The following is a 16,883-nucleotide window of genomic DNA, read 5'->3' as shown; positions in this document are numbered from 1 at the left end:
ATAAGTTGTATGACCCAAAAGGCAAATATAAGTCAAGTCACCACGATTTGATCAAGTTACGTGTTAGACTTGCAACTAGCAAAGACTGCTCTCTTGTTCGCCTTCCACCGAGCGAAGCTTCATTCAAACAATACGTTCTAAGAGTCAGCATACAAACAAACATATGGATGACATCACATCAAGCAAAGCCGCCAATAAGTTCACTCTATGAGTACGGTTGGACAAAAAGTTGCAATGGTCCAACCCCTTTCTTCAGGATTTGATTTGTCCTTGCAAAGGAAAAAAGATTTGCAGTAGAGAATGTGTTTGTGTTGAACAAACCCTGTGTTGTACAGAACTGTTTACTTGTCAGGGAAGCGATCTCTGTTCCAATATATTGACAAGCCATCAGAGCCCTGACTATGACGACGAAGAGGAAGCTCTTTAGGCTTGATTTCAATTTTAAAATATGAATTTAAATTTCGTTTCAATGTTAAAAAATCACAAGATAAAATGTCGCATTTTGTGATTATTTTTTTAACATTGCGTTCCATTAGATAAAAAAATATACATGAAAACTCCTTATTAAAATAATCAAAACCCCTTTGGTGTACCCTAAAAATTATCTAGCAAAAGAAAGAAATATAAAAAGAAATTTAAAAAATCACCTGCCAGACGACCTCCATCCTTGACGTGGTGGATAAGCTTTACACAAACAGGAGGCCCTCTTTATTGTTGATGCGACAAAGACGTCTATTTTTGACACCATTTTATTTCGATATTTCTCTCACTTTTATACTTGAATCTTTAAACAAATATCATTATTATCTTTATAGTTGCATGCTAGAACCAACATTGCAATATAAAATAGTATGTTTAATGTCAAATTCATTCGTATTCATTCATATCTTGCCAAAATTATTGTTCTTCTCATATCAGAGTATAAACGTCAAAATGAAGTCAATTACCGCTATTGCATGTAGCGTATGCTATTTTCAATCGGAGAAACAACATAAGTACATGTATGTTGTATAGGTAAAATAAGATAAATTTCATAACCCTGCAGATTTAAATTAGTTCATAATTCTAAAAATGTGTGAACTTTGAAAATTGTTGCGTTTTTGACCCGGATTTAAAAAAATGTGCACCATATTTCACTTTTACGACCGGGCAAAATGAATTCTACACATGTATCCCTTTCCAAAGATATATAATTTATCCGTGTGTTAGATAGGTGCATTAAAAATAGTTTTTTGGTCTGAATGTCACTCGCCTAAAGGCCCCATGGTGAATAATTAACAGCATAATCAAGCTCTAAACACATTTTTGTCACAACGTCAACAGTCCTGAGTTAGAACAGACATAAAACATGGACAACGCTAAGTATACGTACATGTATTTGCATTGTTCATATTGTTATGATAAGGTTTTGTTCCCTTTTCATCATACAGTATAAACTCGTTGTCAACAATAAAATGAAACATAGGTTAACAATAAAAAAAACTTATGATGCTGTCGCTTTTAAACGAATAAATGTATCTTTAGAGTAAAATATATGTATACACAAATTGCATTTTAACACGACGATATTGCTTGACATATACTTGTTCAAAGATGATTACTCATCAGCAATATACCCGATTTTCAAATCATTTCATCTTTTAAGTAGCAAGTTGGTAAAACGAAATCAGATGTAAAGACAAGAGACAGAAATACGATTAACCTTTAAAACGACATTTGCATCATGATCTCTTGACGAATTAGCAGTTCCAGTCATTTGTTTCAACCTTGCTGAAATGTTTGGTTAAAAACATTAATAGTTTGCTTTCGATAATACCACAAAAAGGACATCCTTGGTAATTTTTGATTTTGATTAAGATTTCGATAGGACGACCTGCAGTTAAAATGTTCGAAACCCTGCTGACATTGCTTGTTATACCCAGTTACTCTAATTAAGAAAATTGTGATAGAAAACTACTGACCCTGGATAATAGTTTTAACTGGGATCAATTTACTGTATATGCAATTGCTACTAGTATAACACGTATAAAGATTGAATATTCACCAGGGAAAATTAGCGGAAAATATATTGTTATAACTTTCACGAACTCCAAAACACTCACAAGTTTGCTGTTGGTATTTAGCTTCCACGAAAGTGAAAGATCACAATGGAAAATACGAATTTATCTCATTTATATAAAAGTCGTTGATTTGAGTTCTTTAACAACGCTCATTTTCCATGTATAATTGCAAGTCAAACTTTGAATCAGTCATCATTGTATTTTGGGTGTTTTCGAGTTAAAATGGACTTTTATAAGGGAAAGTCTACGTACTTGACAAAGTCATTGACTTTTATATACATAATTAAGTGAAAAGAAATCATCTATACAGCAACCAGTTATGTTTAAGAATAATATTTTCGTTTAATACTCTTACGTTTTGGAAACTGAACTGGAAATTAACAATTGCCAATCGATATTCTCTTTGACATTATTGCAGTTGACAATTATAAGTAATTGGGGTCTTGAATGTAAACATGACCTTAATATTTAGATTTTAAATGGATGCACGCAAAAAAATGATAATTAATACCAAACTAAAAGTCTCAAACATTTTCGTAAATTTCAGCTAAAAAAGAAACATGTTATGTAACGAAGTATTTGATTTTAACGAAAGAAATCTCTGTATTACTGAAAATTTTTTACACCACGGTTTTTAATATCACAAACTAGTCAAAACATTAACTAAATTTAATCATCGGTACAAGGACATCATTCGTAAATATAAATCAACATGCAGAGATTTTATCCGTTCAGGTATTTCGCATCCGATCTTATATGGTCATATTCTTTACAAAACACAAAAAAGTCGGCATACACATCAAAAGCTGACCAATGGATCTGCGTTGAAGACCCATTGGTGACCTCCAGCTGTTATTTTCTCTTTGATCGGGTTGTTGTCTCTTTAACATATTCAGGTCGAAAATTAGGTTTTTGAAGTAGTAAAGGTGCATTAAAAATAGAAATATGTATACTTTAGCTAGGTTTCAGTTATCGATAATGTACTTAGAAATAGTTTTGACACAAACTTTGTTATTATTAGAGGAGGATTCTTCAAACACGTTTGATTCCGCGACATTCTTAATGTGACTATCGCAAGTCAGAACCCAGTAGCTCAGTCGTTTTTGTAGGTTTATGTCTTTCCTTTTCGTTTTTATTTTTGTTATACAATCGGCCGTTAATTTTTTTCAGTTAAAAAGGTTATGTTCCTTGTCGTTGCATTTTTTTCTTTGTTGTAGTTCGTGCGGTTGCCTACAATTGTCGACATTTATATTTGTTGAATGTTGATGGATAGTTGTCTCTTTGGTTCGATGTTATGACTGCTAATGTAACTGATAAATGCATGATAGGGACAGGGAATCCTGATCATCAAAACGACTGTTCAATTTCTTTTACTACATCATGTACATATAGAAATGAAAAAAAAAAACACAAACTGATAATTATTACTGATATCAAATGTAGGAATGTCTACAAAAGTGTGTACTACCTTATTTGGATACTTCAAATGTTCGTCGGAAAGTTGATCTTTAAATCAAATCTACATGACGAAGCTTATATATTGGTCATGATTATTGTTTAACATACAATTGTCACAGTAACATTATCTAAAAGCAAAATTATTGCAATCGGGGCATTTTTTCTAGTATACTACCTTTTACAGAAAATAATATTTTATATGTTTCAGGTGATTTATATTTTCTTGGAGGATACAAGTTTGGCGACGGTATGAGATGGATAAGTACTCCAAGTCAATCATGGACATTTACAGATATGGGACTCGGTGAACCAAGCCATACTAATGAAATGTGTCTTGGATCCTTTGCGCCGATAGGTTTTCAATGGGGCGATGTGCCATGTGACTGGTTGAAATCTTATATTTGCGAGTTTTCGGATTAGGATACATTGCATTGTTAACACAATACACATTTGATTATCAATTAGAAATTGGTTCTGTCTGTACATTCTGTCGCATAATATTAGATAAACTGAGTGTGTGGTTTTATTCATATTTTGATCAATCATTGTCATATTGTTTTGCTCTGTCAAGAGATAGTACCAAGCGTAATTACAATTCCAAGTATGTAGATTGAATGCATATTTTCGGGTATTTTAGCCACACACAGAACCCTTTTTATTTATGTTTTGTCTTGCTTCATGTGCATTCTATTGACTACGAGTAAAACAATAAACGTAGAAATGCACCAGATTATGTCTGAGTTGTGTCTCTTTGTGTGATGACCATCACAATGATAAAAACGTAAATCATAATAAAGAAAAATCACAAACATTTCCGTCCTCACACCAACGTCTGGCCTTAAGACATTTTAACAAAACACAAACACGAACTTTTGCTTGTTAATATCCAAGTATACATGCTCAACTCGAAAACAAATTCTATTTTCACTAACATTGGAAAACTCTGAAGTGTAATATTAAGATAACAGATATTGGAAACACTTATCATTATTGTACATTCGAGTCAGAATCGAACGACAATATGTTGGTACATATGAGGTTCTTGATGAATAATCAGTCATTTTATGATATGGTATTGTCCATGATTGTGTTGTACATCTCTGGAAAAAAAACAACTTCATTTTTAACTAAATTTTTATTGATTTAAATTCAAGCTTTAAGTATTTAGCTCTTTTGAGATGTATACGTTTCCTTGCGTTCAGTTTATATTGTTTTTGTTCAAAAATTGTTCATTTCATTATAAAACAATACGTTTTTTAACTAAAATATATAGATCCACAAATTAGGGAGTAGGATCTTTGAATGAAAAATCGGACATATGCATAACTGTATTGGTAGATCTTAAAACACAAACATATGAGGTGTATTAAAAGGAACTTTTAAGACAGACAGAAAACGCCGAGCAGAAATCATTTGATTATTTAAATACATATACGTTTTATTTAATAGCAAAACAAACGATGTCGATATAAACTCTTAACACAAAATCGGTACACACAGAGTATTAAACTCGCCCAAAGCAAAGGAATAGCGATTTAGTTGCTGTTCCCCTTCTTAAAGTCACAGTAAGGGTTTTGATACGGATCAGCAAATGTATGAAATTGAAATATAACTGTTTTTAGTATGTTTTATTAAATGTCGTTTTAATATTTATATTCAATGATGTCATGCTGTTTTGTTTATTATCTTTCATTATTTCCTTTTTATTTAATTTTTGATGATTTTGTCGAATTTCATTACAATTTGTGTTTTACTTAATGTAAATGATCTTTCTGACATTTTCAGTCAGGTGTCTTCCTTTATAAAATATAACACGGAAGGTAAATTACATAAGTTTATATTATAGTTCATTTATGGAATCTCTCATAACATTTATTGCATGCTTAATTGCTTCGACAAAAAATAATTTAGAATTGTATTTCAGCACACAAAAATCACGTGACTAATACTTATGCTCCTTTTTCAAATAAAACGGTTTATAACTGAAATGAGCAATACAAGTATATACCGTATCTGTTCAAAGTAATTAAAACTTAGTTGTGTTCCAACACGCTATAGAGATTTAACATTGTACTACGGAAACAATGTCATCTTTACAAAATTCAAGATTATATTAAATATGAAGAAAAAGGGTTATCATGGAAGACACTAAATGGACTGCTTCGTAATTGCAATAAAAATAGACAATTCAAATAGCCTTGGTGATGTTATAAAGGGTTTATTTTCTATTGGTTGATAAAAGTGGCTCCTGGTAACACTTGGCTGATCCAGACAATCAGCTTCAAAATGACATTTCAATAACAATATTCTTGATTTTTTGACTAAACATTTTCAGTCATAAGAACATATATACATATAGGTTGCATTTCTGTAAATTTAGACAATGTAATTTTCTATAGAATGTCCTCTTACGGCTAAAATTGTACCACTTGTACTATGAAGTTTCGAAAAACGTTATATCATAGAATATTAAGCTCATATACACTACTAAATTTCAAAGGTCAAAATGTAGGGCTGATCGGCATATTTTCAACATTATTATGCCACAAACCTGTAAGAGTTTAAAAGTAGACTACAATTCTGTACTACACATACCTTCACATTAAGTCTTTCTCGGAATTAGATTGAAACGCTTTTTATGTTTATTTATACTGGTAACATTCCCAAGTTATGTCTCTATGTACTAAAAAATAGAGATCATATATGGAAACCAGTACGTAAACAAAACACAATATCTAAGAATATTAATTCTCCCACAAAGAGGCGTGGTATTCAAAACTAATTAAGTATAATATATTATAGATGTGCTATCAAGTTTACAATTGTACAATATAAATAAAAACTAATTGCGAAAAGTAAGGTACCGGAAACAATAACTGAGTAGGACATGAACGGACTACACCATCTTGCAGCACCTGGCAACAAAGACGAAACAGTATTGGATACCTGACAATAGATAAAGGATCGTATATGTTTTTCATCTTTTAGACTTATTCATACCCGAAAAAAACGATGCAAATGAAAATAAAAACAATAACTTGAACAGATACGAGAAATGGTGTGAGCAGCAACCCTCTATCAAGGAAATCATGATAAGAAATACAAGCCCGGGAATATCGTATCAATTGGGAGATATATACTGCGTTTGCAGGCGCTGCTGGAATGTTGCTACATAGAAATAGAAAAATCACAATTGGGAAGCTGAAATCATCTCTTTTGTCGTAAAGGTTTGTTTTCAACCGACCCTCATTGTCAATTCCGAGATGTTAGTCAAGATATGAGGCAGACTTAACTGTATCTGTTGTATCCGTTATCTCTAGTTCGATGGGATGGATGCGTTCAACATAGTCACCAAATTTAGAATTATTTAGTGAGAGAACATCATCTATATAGCGGAAAGTAAAGTTAAAGGATATTGCTAACTTCTTATCTTTCTTCCTTAGACGTTCCTGTATGAAGCCAGCCTCATATTAATACGTCGGCAAGAAGAGAGACACAATTCGTTCCCATTGGAATACTGACAGTCTGTTGAAAAACACGTCCTTAAAACGTAACAAATATGTTGTCAATCAACATGATCAATATATTAGGCTATATCTATACTGAATGATTTTGCCTTGCAAATAGCGACCATCGACAACCACATGTTACAAAGTGATTAGAAAGAAACATAAATCACGAGGCAGCGTATAAGAAATTCGTGCAACATAAAAAAAAACACAAAAAATACATACTGTAAAAATCAGTTGGTGAAGGATTGAATTATTGGTTTGGTATCATAAATCAAATAAAAAGCAAACAATATACACAAAGTGCCGATCTGTTAGAAATTGGGTTTAATGAACAGAAGTCAAAATCCCAATAGCTACAATTAAAAAGACATAATTAAATATCTTCACCGAATTTTTTGGTTAAGATGGCAAAATCAATTGAATAAAATCCTGATGAAAGTCATGTTTAAAATTACGTAATTTGAATGCTTTAATGTTTATATATGAAACGGCAGAAAAAGGTAATTTTTGATTATCATTTGCTCCCATTTTTTTTTAAGGTGAAATATGTTTCTTTTGTGAATTCAATAAGTACCATTGACAAAGCAACGAGATCAAGTTTTTATCAAATTATCCAAGATAAGCGAAAGGGACCCTGCAAAGTGCGTTGAACCTCACCACACTTTGTTATTTGAATGTTAAATGTCAGCAGCCTGTTGTTAGGTGGTTGTCATATTTGTTTACTGTTAACTATCTATACGTGTAAGCTTAAATTAGGCCATTTGCTTTTTCGTTTAAAATAGTTTTAAATTGTTCATGCCTTGACTTTAATATCTTATTTACTTAAGAGTTAACTTTTTTTTCATTGTTGAAATAATAGTTTCCCAGCAGTTTTTTAAAGCCACATCATTTGTTGTTTTTTTTTTTGTTTTTTTTTTTTTGCATAGTAGTCTAATTGACAATTATACCCAATTTCCCTTTGTTTACATTAGTTGTTAGAAAATTTTACTAAGTTTACTTAATAATGACTCAGCTGGATTAATGCATGCAAAACACATTTCACATCGATAATAATCATGTTCCCCATCAATGAATTACACTGGCTCATTAAATTAATTTTGTACAAAATTATTCTAACCATAAAAAAAGTCATAGAAAGTATGACAGAAACTGTATCTTTTAAATGTTTACATACAGTCGAATACACATGTTATGTAATATTCATGTCTGCTCACTCGAGCGTTCTTTATATTGAAATTGTAAACAACAATTTTGAACGATAAAAGTAAGATATATATTATTTTTCATTTCATGTGTTCAACAAAAGTTAAAATACCAGTTGAATAATACATTTCCGACCTAAGGTAATTTTATATTATATTGTATTGTATCTTTTTATCATGTTTATATCATTATATTTTTATTTCTAAAATACTGTTAAAATACTGTTAATTCAGAAGTTATTGCTATGATTTAAATTATATGAAACAAGCAACAGTATGATGTTCGCAAGAATAAAACTCAAATCAATCTTCTCAATAGTAATTTTCTTCATACTTTTTTTTTTTTAAATTGCAAAACTAATATATCGAGGTTTTGCCTGTAATCAGTGCTTCGCAATAAACCATGCAAAGTCAAATGCCTGTACCAAGTCAGGAATATGACAGTTGTTTTTCATTCGTTTGATGTGTTTGATCATTTGAATTTGCTATTTGATTAGGGACTTTCCGTTTTGAATTTTCCTTAGAGTTCGGTATTTTTGTGATTTTACTTCTCAGTGGTTGGAGGCGCTTTGTTGTCCCTTGTTATAAAGATACTAAGTGCAGGTATGTAACACACACATGTTACTATATACATATATATATATATAGTATAGTAACAAGTCGCAATTGAAAACAACGTTCAAACCTATGATTGCGTTAGATAAAAACCGCAATTTTTATACGTGTGCATGTAAAACAAATTTCTTGATAGAGGGGTCTAAATACAGCACAAACAACATTTTGCCATCTTAACAAATGTTGTTTGTGCTGTATTTAGACCCCTATATAGTATAGAAATATACTATTATATTGCTAATGTAAAACATGTTAATTATAATTATACTAAGGTGTGTGATACATTATTCTGTCGCTGTGGTGTTTATGAGCAAAATAGTCATTGTTTTCTTAAATGTCTCTTGGTTATATTGCTTCCCGTTTATTCATATATTTCATTTTTCAATCGTTTATGAGTGTAATTTCATAAATGAACATTTTATGTTTTCAACGGTTTTACTTTGAAGATGTTGTTAATAAGAATTGGCAATACAATTTTTGATTCTGCAAAGTCATTCCGCAGAATAGAAGCATAGGGGAAATACTGGTAAGTGTTATTCCAGTTCCTTTAATGAAAGTGTTAAGACTACATCTGTGTAAAATGAATGATATGGGAAAGATAAGAATTAATTATCTAGCAGGATTAAAATGTTCGACAAAAAGAATTAAAATGTAAATTGCAAGTTGAAGTTTGATCCGATTAACTTTATTTAATACAAAGACAGTTTGATGATGATGTGATATTTATTTGCATCACTTATGATCAAGCTTTAAAAAAATGACTTATAATATAAATAAAAAAGAAAAACATGTGATACGACTAAAAAAATTAGAAAATCCTTATGGTAAAAAGAGACACAAGTATAAACTGCAAATGTCGTTTACGTTTTTGAGAGGTAAAAAGTTAATTAAACAAAATTTAAAATTTTCAGTACAGGATAACATTGTTTGACGATTGATTCTAGGAGAATAATCTAAATAAAATATAAGACTAACGTCAAAGAAATGGGTAAACGATATGTAAATTCCACAATCCTCATAGAAAACGATTGATCTTGCACAAACTGTACATCTACCACACATTGGTTTACATGCACTGTTAGTTTATTCCTTCTTTAAAATTATCGACCACAGTTTTTCGAATAGAATCTTTACTTTGTTACGTCATAAATCACCTTGGATTTCACATACTAGGTACTTATTGATGGTGTTGTTAGTTTTTCACGTCTTAGTTTACATTAAACCAACATAGAAGAATTCCAATGATTATTTATTCATTAATCAATATTTTTGTACATTTGTCATAAAAACAACTTTATAGGAAATCTTAGATTTCGAAAAGTGTTCATGTTTTAAAAGTAAACGACAAAACAAAGATTTTTTTTAGATTGATTTTCTTACGAAAACAATATGCTTTCACAAAAGAGATCAGACAATCCTTACTAACATACTAACATGATAATATTGAAATAAAAGCGTGGAAAGCACTATTATACAAACTTGTTATTAAAAGTAATCTTATTAATGTTGTTATAAAATCTTTGAATATTGTTTACATTGGCACAACTATCAATTTTGTAATCAACAAATTAAAACATAACTAAATTTTGTATTTTATTCAAATTTTATTTTTATGTATAAATACACATCCACATTTATTTTCTATATAGAGAATGCTTTAGTTGTATACGACATCATACATATTGATTAACTACCCTATATCCTCCGAAATTTTTTTTTTATCATTGCACAAGTCATGTCTTCTTTGACTATCCATGGCGTTAAAACCCTCAATATCTGGGATGTGTTTTGTTTTCCCCAGTTCTTAGCCAAGTACCTGTTGTTCAGTGGTTGTCGTTTGTTAATGTTGTTCATAATTGTATCTCGTTTCTCGTTTTTTTTATATATATTAGACGTTTGATTTTTCTGTTTGAATAGGTTTTGCAATAGTCATGTTGGTGCCCTTTATAGCTTGCTGTTTCGGTGTGAGCCACGACTCTGTGCTGAAGGCCGTACTTTAACCTATAATGATTTTCCTTTTCACTAATTGTGACTTGGATGAAGGGTTGTCTCATTGACACTCATACCTCATCTTCTTATATCTAATATATAATGCAGTGACTTATTTAGGCAATAGACAAATGAAGGTAACAAACAAAATCCGAGGGAATCCCGAGAACTTCAACAAGGAACTTGATCGATTGCATCAACAGAGTGAGCGTCTCCTGCTCTGCTTTCGTCGACATTTATGCGAATTCAGACTCAATCAAAGTGTGTCAATCAGTAAGATTACATATCAGATGACTATACTGTTACATCTAAAGATCTTTGACAGATCAGATCAAGTTGTTAAAGGATTGAAAATGCCACAACGTTTCTGGCAAACAAGCCGTTATTATAATTAGTAAAAACTGGTAAGTTATATACCTGACAAAGGGAAGACTTCGTATCGTATGTTTTTTTCCGTCTGTTTATCATTATAGAAAATCGTCATTTTACAATTTGTATCTTTCAAACAGGTTTGGATAATTTAGTTTTTTCGTTTACTTATTGCTTCGAACCAAAATGTTTTTCAGTGCAGAACCCTGAACTGAAAACGCAAAAGAAACAAAACAAAATCGTGTATCATATTTCCATGACTTTATAGTTGTGAATTTTATTTTTCATCATAACATTTACTCATGTAAATCAAATGTATCCTTTTAATATTCATTTTTTTCCTACAGCTGCTTAATACGGATGTACAAATAATCACACGTTTTTTTATCTATTTTACTATTTCATCTATTGCTATGCAACTGTACTTTTTATGAGAATCAAAGTAATCTATTCCTTAGATTACCCTTGTTTATGCTACTTTTCTCTTCATTTATACATTTTATTTTTCATTTGATTCGCATGCACTTTGCCAATAAATGTAAATGCAAAAACATGATAAATGAACAGTGTAAAAGTTTTCATGGTATAAATATAAATTGATAGTACAATATTTGATTCTACGCATAAATTTCTAGCCACTCGAATTCGAAGTAGTTTACAGCTGGTTATTGTATGTACGCTTCCAATTCCTTAGTGGAAGTGTAAAATTAAAATAAAATGAAAAGATAAACTGGTTTATTGGGAGTACGATGCTTTATCAAATGGATTATATTGAAAGTACAAACTTGAAGGCAAAGTTCGAATCATATATTAAGCATCGTTTTTGTCATGCAATTCGAAACCTTAGCGTAAAGAGTTGAAAAAAGGAGGATACACAATAATAAGGGTGCACACGCATGATAATAAAATTCTACTTTCCAACATTTTCATTTCTTCAATGTTTTCTTTCTTTTTGATTTGAATGTAATGGTCTGCACTGGAATGCATTTTTTACGATATAAAAATTCTCACATTAGATCGCTTATACTTGATTTCGAGATACCATTATATAATAACGATCTTGTATTGGGAATATAAACGAGAGAAACAAAAAGACATTTGATACGATGTCATTTTTCCGTTCTATATACATTGACTTGTTAGTAAGAATTCTTAAAAGGAGGAATGGTATCCATGTCTACAAATGTACAAACAGTTTCCCTTTTTTCATGGTTTTACTTGTTATCACACTCTAAAGCAAAAGATATATAAGCATAAATGTTAAACCGTGATGACCGGTAAACATTTTTGAGCTTTACAATGTACACATAACTATAAATTAATAAATTATAACAAATGGGATTAAATATAGAAAAAAGGAATCCATTCACATATGTCAGCAATCTAAGATCAGTTTTGACGTTTCTTGTAAGATATATATGCATTCCACATGAAAAAAATAAAAAAAAAAAAAATACCAGACATACTAGACTCCATCTGACCTTAGGATAGTTTACTACTATTCGATTTACACCAGCAATGTTTTTATCGTAATTCTGGACTACTTATAGTATTTTTAGGGAAACATGAAAAAAGATAATAAAGAAACAAATATCAAGGATGCGGAGATCAATTCTTATGATGGAGAAGATACGGATGTTGAGAAAAAAGAAAAAGAAAAGGATAACAATGTATATCATGGTTGGGCTTGGGTAGTTGTTGCAGGTATGACTGACATATTTTTATCACAACACGTTAGTATGACTATTGCAGCATATTTGTGTTTGAATTATATAACAGGTCAAATACATCAAAACTCGAACCAATAAAAAATAATCACGTCAAAGTGTCATGCTAAAAATGTGTTTGATAGTAAGTTAATAATTAACTTGAAGAAATATGAAAATTTGAAACCATTCAATATTATACTAATTTTTATCTATAAAAATCATGATAGGTGTATTTCCCATTTATTTGCAATGCTGTAAAAATACATTCGTGTATAAGGACAAAAATGAGAAAGTTAACTGCCACGTCTACTCTGTGTTTTTGTTTGGTGTATTTCTATATGAGTCACTCTGATGAGTTAAGCCTTTTTCAACTGATTTTTATAGTTCGTTCTTATGTCGTACTGTTACACCACTGTCCCAGGTTAGGGGGAAGGTTGGGATCCTGCTAACATTTTTAACCCCGCCACATTCTGTATGATTGTGCCTGTCCCAAGTCAGGAGCCTGTAATTCACTGGTTGTTGTTTGTTAAAGTGTTACATATTTGTTTTACCCGTAGATTTTGAATTATTTTCAGTCGTGGAAACAGCTTTTGTGGACATTGTCTGCATATGCGTTGCTTTGAATGATGACGGTGTCGTCAAATCAAAAATGCCTTCACACTGTCTATTGCATAGGTCGGTGGCACAGCACCTTGAACATAAAACTGACCTTTTTTGCTTTAAACGAAGGGAACGCTTACGTCTGCCAAAAACCGGTACCTTCCCACTTATGGCTTGACATATCTGTAGATAAATATACAATATGATGACATAAATACTTGATCGACATTCTTTTATGTATTAAATACTAGATCATGAAACTAAAACAGTTTAGCAAACATCTGTACATCAAACTATGTGTAATATTAGTGTGCTAGTGACCTAATACGATATATGGTCACTAGCAGACTATGTAAATCATAATATATTTGTGCGTACATTAAGTAAGTTGATGCGTATAGAAAGAGTTAGAAGTTCAACCATATGTGGAAAGGTAGACTGAAAACAACATACATAGTTGATGTTTACGCATACAAGTGATATTGCACGGTTATGTTGAAAATATATGACACAATCGTGAAAACATATATATATATATATATATATATATATATAAGTCTAGAGATTTGCACAACGATACTAATATAAGATGGTATTATACGAAGATGTTGTTAATAAATCGTGTTGACAAATATTTCGGCTTAACAAATAGCCTTCTTCGGTGTCAATTATTTTAACACTTTGTTAAAATAATTGACACCGAAGAAGGCTATTTGTTAAGCCGAAATATTTGTCAACACGATTTATTAACAACATCTTCGTATAATACCATCTTATATTAGTATCGTTGTGCAAATCTCTAGACTTATATAATTTTTTTCCTTATCTGCACAGTATCGTCTATTCTAGACGATCCGGTACATAGTAAATTAGCTGGTTGGTCCTTTTTATAGACTTCTATATATATATATATATATATATATATATATATATATAACAAGTCTAAAAGAGTACAACATCACCATAAAATAACAATAAAATGAACAAATGTTAAATATTTTAGATAACAGATATCCTTCATCAGTATGGATATGATGTAAAATGAATCTATTCTGATTATAAAACTATAACAATCTTGAAATTTATACAATAAAACAGTTAAACCCGAACATCATAGAGACGCTTGTACAATTCTAATTGTTTTGTAAACATGACGTAGGTTATATAACTATTGACAACAGAGTCTGCAAAGATATGCTTTAAAGAAAAATAGTAATGTGCGATATGAACTGGTACAATTCTAAAATTATAATGTGACGACAGTTACGATGTTACAACAACGATTGAGTGGAAATACATTCCCAATAAACAGCACTGACCGATCTAAGCTTGAATAATATTTCAAATTTGACAACGGTAGAGTATTTATAACAGAGGCTGCGTATTCAAACATCCCAAATAAATAGCAGTTTGATAATGATTAGAAAAAAATAATAGTAAATTTTGACTAAGGTTAAATAATTGAACGTGACTGCGTACTTGTACATCCCTCCCAAATGAATAGAACCCTGTAATTTAAACTGGTATAATTAAAAAATTCATTAAAACTGTAAGAGTCCAGTACGGAAGCCTAAGTTACTGGAAACAAGTGATGGTAGGGAAAATGAGTGACTCATTCTATGTTTTTTCATTTATGCCCTCTGAGGAAACTGTCCTTAGCTTTCTTATCCAAAACCTTTCCCGAGAAAGTCTGTCGGTCCTTGACCAACCCTCGTTGTGGTCTATGATTGTGATGGTAAGGTTTTTGAGATCAGCTTGGGCGTGCCCAGGTGATCTCAAATGACGACTTACGGGGAGGTCGGGCTTGCAGGTGTAGTCACTTCGATGACCATTCATGCGTTTGTTGAATGGCTGTTCTGTCCAAAAGACCAAAAAGGTGAAAAGGTATATTTTAACGACCTGCTAGTCAAATGCGTTTTGTTAAAATATACTTTTTCACTTTTTGGGTCTTTTGGAAAATGTTGTTTGTGCTGTATTTAGATCCCTCTACCAAGAAATTAGTTTTGCATGCACACGTATAAAACTTGCGGTTTTTTATCCAACGCAATCATAGGTTTGAACGTTGTTTTCAATTTAGACTTGTTTATATTTTTTCGTTTGGGCTTGTATTATATTTGCCTTCGGGTTTATATAATCCGTTCATCCTATTTCGACTCTTCATGAGTCTATCCTAAATTGAGGTAAATTATATGGCCTTCCAAATACCGTTTCGATTCCTAACATCACTGAAGAGACATTAATTGTCGAAATCCGGATATGGTGTACCAATTTTTGCACCTCATGTTTGCGGTATACCATCTTTTCCGCTTTTCTGTTTGGTATTACATTAACAATTAAGATCCATTTTGTTACATCTGGTGATCCGTTTATTTGGCAATCGCCATGGCAGTCAGCATGGTTTAAGAACATCCGTTGTTCGACCTGCTAGTCAAATGCGTTTTGTTGAAATATACTTTTTCACTTTTTTGGTCTTTTATATATATATATATATATATATATATATATATATATATATATATATAACTCGTCTAAACATCAACCCAACAATGTTAGATCTGTAAATTTGCTTTCCCAAATTTTTTGTTCTTCCCTCGCCGGGATTCGAACTCATGCTACTGAGATATCGTGGCACCAAATCGCCTTGCACTATGCCCGAAGCGCTAGACCACTCGATCACCTAGGCTCTACAAAGCTTTCGGTGGCCGGGTGTTACCTTTCCTCGTCAGTTTTAATCTAGCGTCGTAACACAGTACATGATATATAAGCCATGAAGATGGAATTGTTACAGATCAGCTGAATTATCTATTGTAAAATATATATATATAGAAACGTTGGGTGGGAGCTATATCACCAAAGGGACATAAAAAGAATAACCAAATTGATCTGAGGTCAACTTTGCCTGCACGAGAGAATTTCTTTCTTAATAATTTCTTAATTTATCAACAGATAACTTTATCCGAGTGAAATCAAATCTTAGATAACCAGATCATATTAACCGCGTTGTAAGGACTCCATTTTCAAATTCCTGAATTCTAACAAAAAAGGAATGCTGTACGTGTAGCCGCATGCAACATCCTCACAAAATAAGATAAAATATATTGATTCGGAAAATGAATTGTATTTGTACAAGGCTGCAAGCTTCAAAAATCTTTGTTCCTGTAAATTTCGAACAGAATACAAATACAGCAGATCATTTAAAGTCACTGTACATGCACTTATTGTCTTTATATTGCAATTTAGTGGGTAATTTGGGTAACGGTGTTGCTTAAACATATTGTTAGCTCAATTGTATTGCAATCATTTAGTCTACCAAAGATATGATTTTCCCTAGTTCCCAGTATTACGTATATTAACAATAACGAAGAATGA

At 31.4% G+C, this 16,883-nt stretch overlaps 1 protein-coding gene across 3 annotated transcripts in view; it reads left to right on the top strand.

Annotated features, from left to right (window-relative positions):
- The window catches only part of LOC127706093 (sialin-like), a 114,346-nt gene that overhangs the window by 77,085 nt on the left and 20,378 nt on the right, over positions 1-16,883 (top strand). The window contains exons 1-2 of one of the 3 annotated variants that reach the window (XM_052210548.1): positions 8,286-8,373; positions 12,756-12,909. The exons of 1 other annotated variant lie outside the window; for it this stretch is intronic. The gene's annotated coding sequence lies outside the window, so the exon portion shown is untranslated. Of the gene's footprint in view, positions 1-8,285; positions 8,374-12,755; positions 12,910-16,883 lie in introns of those variants that run through there. One more of the 3 variants, XM_052210549.1, reaches the window with a different exon arrangement.

The sequence above is a fragment of the Mytilus californianus genome, unplaced genomic scaffold (genome assembly GCF_021869535.1).
Source record: "Mytilus californianus isolate M0D057914Y unplaced genomic scaffold, xbMytCali1.0.p SCAF_6, whole genome shotgun sequence".
Lineage (NCBI taxonomy): Eukaryota > Metazoa > Mollusca > Bivalvia > Mytilida > Mytilidae > Mytilus > Mytilus californianus.
This window is presented reverse-complemented; position numbering and strand designations above follow the sequence as displayed.